Source organism: Sorghum bicolor, chromosome 5 (assembly GCF_000003195.3).
Source record: "Sorghum bicolor cultivar BTx623 chromosome 5, Sorghum_bicolor_NCBIv3, whole genome shotgun sequence".
Classification (NCBI taxonomy): domain Eukaryota; kingdom Viridiplantae; phylum Streptophyta; class Magnoliopsida; order Poales; family Poaceae; genus Sorghum; species Sorghum bicolor.
Window position 1 is genome coordinate 7,413,669 of NC_012874.2, and position 8,067 is coordinate 7,421,735.

Below are 8,067 nucleotides of genomic sequence, written 5' to 3' on the forward strand. Positions count from 1 at the left end.
GGTTCACCTTGTGGTGCACTTGGTTTCACAAATAGAGGCATTGGGTCCCATGTATTTACATGAGATGTGGACGTATGAACGCTTCATGTCAATACTAAATGGCTATGTATCAACTCGTGCTCGTCCAGAGGCGTCTATGGTAGAGGGGTACTTAACCGAAGAGGCCATTGAGTCCGGAGGTCCATTCTGCAATAGGGTCCTAAAAGACCAGGTTGCAATAGGTTTGCCTCCGTCACGACACGAGGGTAGGCTGAATGGAAGAGGTAGGATGGGAAAGAAATCATACGTCCCAAAAGATTACAATTCAGTCCTCGAAGCACATCACAGCGTCCTGCATCAGCTCTCGATAATGGAGCCTTTGATCAATCTACACATTGAAGAGCTTCAAAAACATAATCATGGGCACACAGATGAATGGATCATGAAGGAACATAAGAACCAGTTCACCTCATGGCTAAGGGAGCAGGACATTCCACATGGAGAAACACTCGAGGATCGCACCATCAAGGTCTTGGCATCTGGGCCATCACGCCAGGTCACGACTTGGCAAACCTATGACATTAGTGGCTTCACGTTCTGTACCAAGTCCAAAGACCAAAAGAGCATGGCACAAAATAGTGGTGTTCGATGCGACGCCTTAGACTCTGAAACTGGTGAGGAAACAACTTACTTTGGCTTCGTTGAAGACATATGGGAACTAGACTATGGTACATTTCAGATCCCTGTATTTCGGTGTCAATGGGTTGAAGACAAACATGTCACAGTGGACAACTATAGGATTAGAGTTTTAGATCTAAGCAAGGTAGGCTACAAAGATGATCCATGGATAATGGCTAACCGTGCTGCACAGGTCTTCTATGCTGAGCAGGTCCTCTCTCCTAATGATAAGAAGAAAATTACAGACCATCCAAAGCACATAGTTTTCCCTGGAAAGCAACAAGCCATCGGAGTTGATGGTGTATCTGACTTGGATGAATTTAACCAGTTCAGTGACATGTCTCTCTTTGTAGACGATCATCCAGTAAAGATAAGGAATGTTGAACGAAGCATTCCACAGAGCTCGTTGCCCTGGGTGCGTCACGATGGACAAGGAAGAACAGTAGCTGCCTAGATTTCATTTGTCATTTGCCATGTAATCTATTTATGATAAAATGTGTACCTTATGCTATGTGCCCTTTTCTATTTCTACATGTAAGGGTTACTAGTGCCATTGATATCGTATTGGTCTCAAACTTTTACTAAGGGTTACTAGTGCCATTGATGTTCAATCCACCAAGTTTGGGATTTTTCTGATATGGTTTGTTACTTTATCCGGTTTAATTGAATTTTCGTGCGACGTCGCCCACTAATTAGCGCTTGAACTAAGTCTACCCCTGAAATGACTCCAAATGGTGCCAAACTTCTCCACAGGGTCTTATATACCATAGGAAATAAAACTTCCTTATGGTTGGTGGAAAAACCTAGTGGGATCTAGGTGTAGTCCACCAATTTTCATCTCATTTAGCACAAAGAAAAATGTAATAATAGCTTGCATGACCAGAAAATCCTAAGATCTTGTGTGGGGTTATCATTTGAGTGTAGAAGCTTGTCAAAAAAAATTCAAGACATTTGGAGAGAGGCATAACATACATGCTTCACAAACGTATAAGAGTAATTCCACCGAACTATGCTCAAACATATGGGTTCCTCACATTTATATTGTCAACAATAAATTGCACAAAGGAATATATTTTTCATAGCATTTACACACTACAATAAAGCTAACAAAATTGGATTTACATTTTTCTAGTATTCCTAGAATTATTTATGTATTAAACAAGATATGAGGCACATATTCAATTTAAATCATTTTAAATAAAGCTGCATACAAAAGTACCTCAAACATGAAATTTCATATTTTTAACATGTGTCTCTGGTGAAGAGGAACACAACAAAAATTTTTTCACTAATTTAGGACAAATATTTTTGAAGATATGATTTTTTGAATCATTTAAATAATTTCTAAAAATATATATAAGGAAAACTTTAAATAAACTGAAAATCCATTTGTACTGGCGGTTGGCTAAGCCAACCGCAGTACAAATGCATTAGTACTGGCGGTTGGCTTAGTCAACCGCCTGTACTAATGCATTAGTACTGGCGGTTGACTAAGCCAACTGCCTGTACAAATGGTTTCTACAGGCGGTTGGCTAGCCACCAGTACTAATGCCACCCTATATAACCCTGCTCCGCCCGAAAATTTTCTAAGTCCTGGCGCCCTGTTCATTCAAACAAAAGGTACGCCGTCAGGCTGTCGGTTTTTTCCGCCGCTGCCGCACGCTAGCTCTGCCCGCCGTTGCGACGCCTCGGAGCCCTTCGACGTCTTCGCGTGAGGTAAGCTCCTCTGCTCTAGGTGGCCAGCCAAGGAGAGAAGTGAACCGGGGATAGAGGCGGCCGGCGGCGGTGCGAGGCGGGTGCGGCTGCGACGGTGCGGCTGCGGCGGCGGCTGGTGCGAGGAGGGTGCGGGTGCGGGTGCGGGTGCTACGGCAGCGGCGGGTGGCGGGTGCGGCAGCGGCAGCGACAGGTGGTGGGTGCGGCTGCGGCGCCGGCGAGTGCGGCTGCGGCGGCAAGTGCGGTGGGAGAGAGAGGGCCGGCCGAGGTAGGGGACGACCCGACCGTGGGCCCCACCTGGCAGAGCCGCTGTGGGCCGGCTCAAAGCCGGCCCAGTGAGGGAGAAGAGAAATTTGAGTTTTTTTATATATATATTTAATAATTCATATATGTATGATGTAATGAAATATGTGTATGTCTATTTAATAATATATGTATTCAATTATTTAATTATTTATATATGTCTTATATCTTTAATTCTTTATATATATTTAATAATTCATATATGTATGATGTAATGAAATATGTGTATGTCTATTTAATAATATATGTATTCAATTATTTAATTATTTATATATGTCTTATATCTTTAATTCTTTATATATATATTTAATAATTCATATATGTATGATGTAATGAAATATGTGTATGTCTATTTAATAATATATGTATTCAATTATTTAATTATTTATATATGTCTTATATCTTTAATTCTTTATATATATATTTAATAATTCATATATGTATGATGTAATGAAATATGTGTATGTTTATTTAATAATATATGTATTCAATTATTTAATTATCTATATATGTCTTATATCTTTAATTCTTTATATATATATTTAATAATTCATATATGTATGATGTAATGAAATGTGTGTATGTCTATTTAATAATATATGTATTCAATTATTTAATTATTTATATATGTCTTACATCTTTAATTCTTTATATATATATTTAATAATTCATATATGTATGATGTATATATAAGTTATGGATTTAACTTGTATAGGGCTTGATAAATGGTTTATAATTGTAAATAAAAATGTAAAAATAAAAAATATTATTCCAGTACAATTCTATGATATTGTTGTATCAGTTTTATATATAATATGGTCATGTGTTTGAAAATGTAAAAATGATTTGTGCATTTATCTTGCTCTCACATGATTAATTGCAATGTTAATTTCTCTTTTTGATAGAGATTGCTATGTTTATTCAAATGCAATGAAATTTCTGTAGTAGACTATGGATAGTATGTAGAAGCTACTGTAATTTTTGTAGAATTTACTGTGCACTTTATGTGATTGAAGAAAGTATGATTTGCGCATGTGATTGAATCAATAAATATCAGTGTATGTAATATTAGTGTATATACCCCAGGATGAGTTCTCCGCACAAGGACGAAGCACTGCAGTCCCAACCCACGGAGCAAGTAGAAGGGTCAACTGACCCTATGGAACAAGCTCGTGAGGTCACGAAACAAGTAGAAACGGGCGAGTTCGTCCTATGAACAAGAAGCTAGCGACGACATGGAGCCTCCAGAAGTGAGGAAGACTCGTCGTGAATTGGCACGTGACCCCGATTACAATCCAGAAGCCGATGAGGTAAATTAGAGACATTCACAATTTCATGTAATTAAATGATTTCTATTCATAGTTCCTACATATAAACACGCCCATGATTCACATGTCTATACTCAGGAGGCAATGTCTCAGTTTAGAGAGATGATGTCTCAGGAGGAAGTGGCACACGAAGATGCACCGGAACCGACGACAGGAACGACGAGCCCTGAGAGGCCAAGTCAGTCTAGAAAAAGAAAGCGACAAGGTTTGAAACGAGGCGAGAGAGGGTTGAACCAATTTCCAGATGACACATATGCCATCACAGATGTGAGCCCTACCGGACAGCCCCTAGCTCCAGAGGAGGCCCTACCCAAATACAGGAACGCAATTGGTTTCTGTGTGAGGGACTTTCTTGATATCACAGTTAAGAACTGGGCCGGTGTGTCGGATAATCACAAGATCAAAATTTGAGATAAGATTAAGACCAGGTTCCAGTTTCCTAGGAATGTGCCAGAAGATTTAGTGAAGGCATATACAATGAAGCAATGTGCGGTTAATTTCCGAAATTGGAGGTCGGAGATGAATGTCAAGTATGCAAAGACAGGGATGGATCCGACATCCAAATACAATATTACTAAAGGGCAGTGGGCTGTTTTTCTAGAGCAAAGGAATGACCCTAACTTCTTAGCTCGGAGCGAAGCCAACTCCCAGCTCGCAAAGAGGAACAAGTACCACCACCATCTAGGCACAGGTGGTTACCGGCACCAAGTTCCTAAATGGAGGCAAGAAGAGGCTGCGAAGAAGGCAGCAGGGTTGCTAGTGTTGTCCGAGCAAGTCGGTGAAAGGTCCGCGAATTGGATCCGTGCTCGGAAACCAAAGGAAACCGAGACGGGTGTGTCCTTTGAAGACCCAATGCTTGATGAAGCAATGAAGAGCATCTTTGCTATGGCAGGCATGCAGCAGGAAGGCAAGTTTACGCCACGAAGGGAGAGGGACATCCTTAGTGTTGGCCTCGGTAACCCCGAGCATCCTGGCCGTGTTCGAGGCATCTCATCCAAAGAAGGATGGAAGGATGGATTCGGCCCTCAATGGGCAAATGAGTATAAGAAACGTGATCGGTACAAGGATCAAATGGCAAATTATTTTCAGGAAGAGGCTAAGAAAGACTTCCAAGATATGATGGAGAAGTTGCTAGAAAATCCTCCTCCTGAGTTGATGCAGAAACTAGCGAGTGCCATGTCAAATGCAGCTACCCAAATGAGCACTCAAGCTCCCCAAATGCAGCTAGTCCCAGTGGTGTCGCAACCGTTGGTGGCATCAAGTGAAACAATCATTCCAAGCAGTGTCGCATCTACGGCAAATAAGGATCACTATCCAGTTGACGACATTGTTAGTTCTACACCTTGCTCCCTTGTCATAAGATATGGGATTAACAATCATCGTACAAGGGAAGTAGCCACGGGCAAAGCGATCCCAGGAGGACCTAAATACCATGGTGCTGACATCCCTAAAGACTACTGCAGAGTAGAGGTATCAACCGTGGTCCAAGGATATGAGGACGAGATTCTAGACATCCCTGGTCCCGAGGACATTGTGAAACTGGGACAGGCGATAAACAATTTCATCCTATGGCCTCGGAGGGACGTGCAACTAAGGGAGCCACCAGCACCCTCTCAAGAGATGCCACTAACCCAAGAGTCGTCAGCTCATGTAGATCCTCTTCCTAACCCACCGCCTTCACCTCCCCAGTCTCTTCCTGACCCACCAAAATCACCTCTCCATGTTTTCCCTGTCCATCAACCATCTCCTCTCCATGATCTTTCTACCCCACAGTCAACACAATCTCCACCACCATTCAATTCCACCCCTTCCCCACAACTGAAAGATCCAGAACCAATAAGTGAGCCACCAAAGGTGCCAAATAAGAAAGTATTTCTGATACCTAAGTTGATTTCACCATTCGAGCCAAAGAAAAAATCAGCTGGGCAAGTGAGATTTTTGTCAGGCATTGCTTCGAAACGCACAATACAAGAGCATGAGATTTCTGAGCTAGCAAAGTCAAAGGTGCCGGCGCCTAAGGTCATAACTCCTGTTAATTTCAAGGTGCCAACTGCAGAAGACTACAAGACTATCCCCAAAAAGTACGTGTGGGGAAAGCCTCTACTCAGTCGGACCAAACTTATGAAGAAACCAAGTGGTATAAAAAGGTTTCATGACTGGTACATGAGAGCCTCTTCTGCTGGCATCGACACCATAAGCATGCGCATACCACAAATAGCATTTCTCAGCCAGAGTACTGACAAATGCATGCTTACATTTGATGACATGTGGGCACTGATGAACCACGAGATGCTAGATGTACAGATCGTAACGGCATTTGCATTGTAAGTGTTACATAGATACACACGTTGTAGTTGCATCAATTTTCAATATCTGACATGCTTCTGTCTTGCAGAATGTTATATGATCAACAAGATATGTATTTTGGTTCGGACCTAAATTATTGTGCCGAAGAAAGGAATGCCTATCTCTGCCCAATAGATATAGCCGAAGATCGGCACACATTCCGGATCGGGAATGACAGCAAAGAGGTACAGGGTTTGGAAGGTGCAGAACGGGATGAGAAACTCCGAAAGTTGAAACTTGATTTTGAAGCTAAATACGCCTTCTACATTGGACATTCACTAATAAAGTTTCAAGACAGGAAAGCGGTGGTGGCCCCGTACCACTTTGGGTAAGTGTGAGTTTACAAATATCTATCTAAATTATTCCAATGCATAAATGCATCATAGATTTAATTCGAGCAGGAGGCACTGGATATGCTTCATCATTTATCCCAAGGAGGGAAGGGTGTTGGTATTAGACTCAGCAGATTTCCCGAAAGAAAGCTATGCTCCATTCATCAAACTGCTAGAGCTGTAAGTCAAGCTATGCATGCATACTTAAGCATAGTGAGAATTTGACAATAACATGGTGATTCTATTTGAGATCATAGGGCATACAGGTTCTATAAGATAAATCATGGAAAGTGCGAGTCCAAGAGACCAGGGCAACCATTGGAGGTTATACATAACTGGCCGGTACGTATAGAAATTTACTATTATAAATACAAATCATACACATACGACCACAGTTGCAACTATAATTAAATAACCACTCTCCTGTTATACAGTGCATGAAGCAACCACCGTTATCTGTCCTCTGTGGCTACTACGTGTGCGAGAACATGAGAGAAAACGGACGATATGCAAGGAACCCTGACAAGGTAATATAAGTAATAGTCTATTAAAGTTGGAAATCATAAAATATATAATGTTTATAAACTTTCTTTGCAGGTATATAAGCAAGGGACCGCGGAGCGCATGGACGAACGTGCTTTAGACAACATAGTTGAGGACATCTGCTCGTTCATCATGAAGCATGTCATTCCACGTGAAGGCAAATATCATGATGATGAAAGCCAATTATCCAGGCCAGAGTTCCGAGTGCTAACAGAGATTAGTAAGCTCAGGCTTACTAAAGAGGGTTATTAGAGGACAGAAACAAACTTTGATGTATATATATATGATGTGTGATGATGGATATACTCTTGTAATTAACTTTATGTCTTTGAGCACCAAACTTTGATGTATACAAATGTATGTATGTATGTATGAGATGAAGTATTTAAATTACATGTTGCTATGTTACAAGACCAACCAATATCAATATATTTAAATAACAACAATAAAATAATAAATAAATAAATAGATAAATTAAAAAAATAAATAAATAATACATATTTTAATAGATTTACACAGGCGGCTCTCTTAGTAAACCGCCTGTGTAAATGAACATTTACACAGGCGGTTTCCTAAGAGAGCCGCCTGTGTAAAATGTTTATACTGGCGGCTCTCAAGTGACCGCCTGTGGAAATGGACGATTTGTACTGGCCTCCAGCGCAGGCGGATCCGGAAAACGCCTGTAGAAATATGTTACCAACCGCCTGTATAGTGTGCCGATGTACATATAGAAAGAAACTAGCATTACGATTCCATGGATAGTTTGTGTTTAGTTTTCTTATTCCACTATGGAGATGAGGAGGATTATTATTCAACTTGGGGATGAGGAATCAAATCAAGGAGAA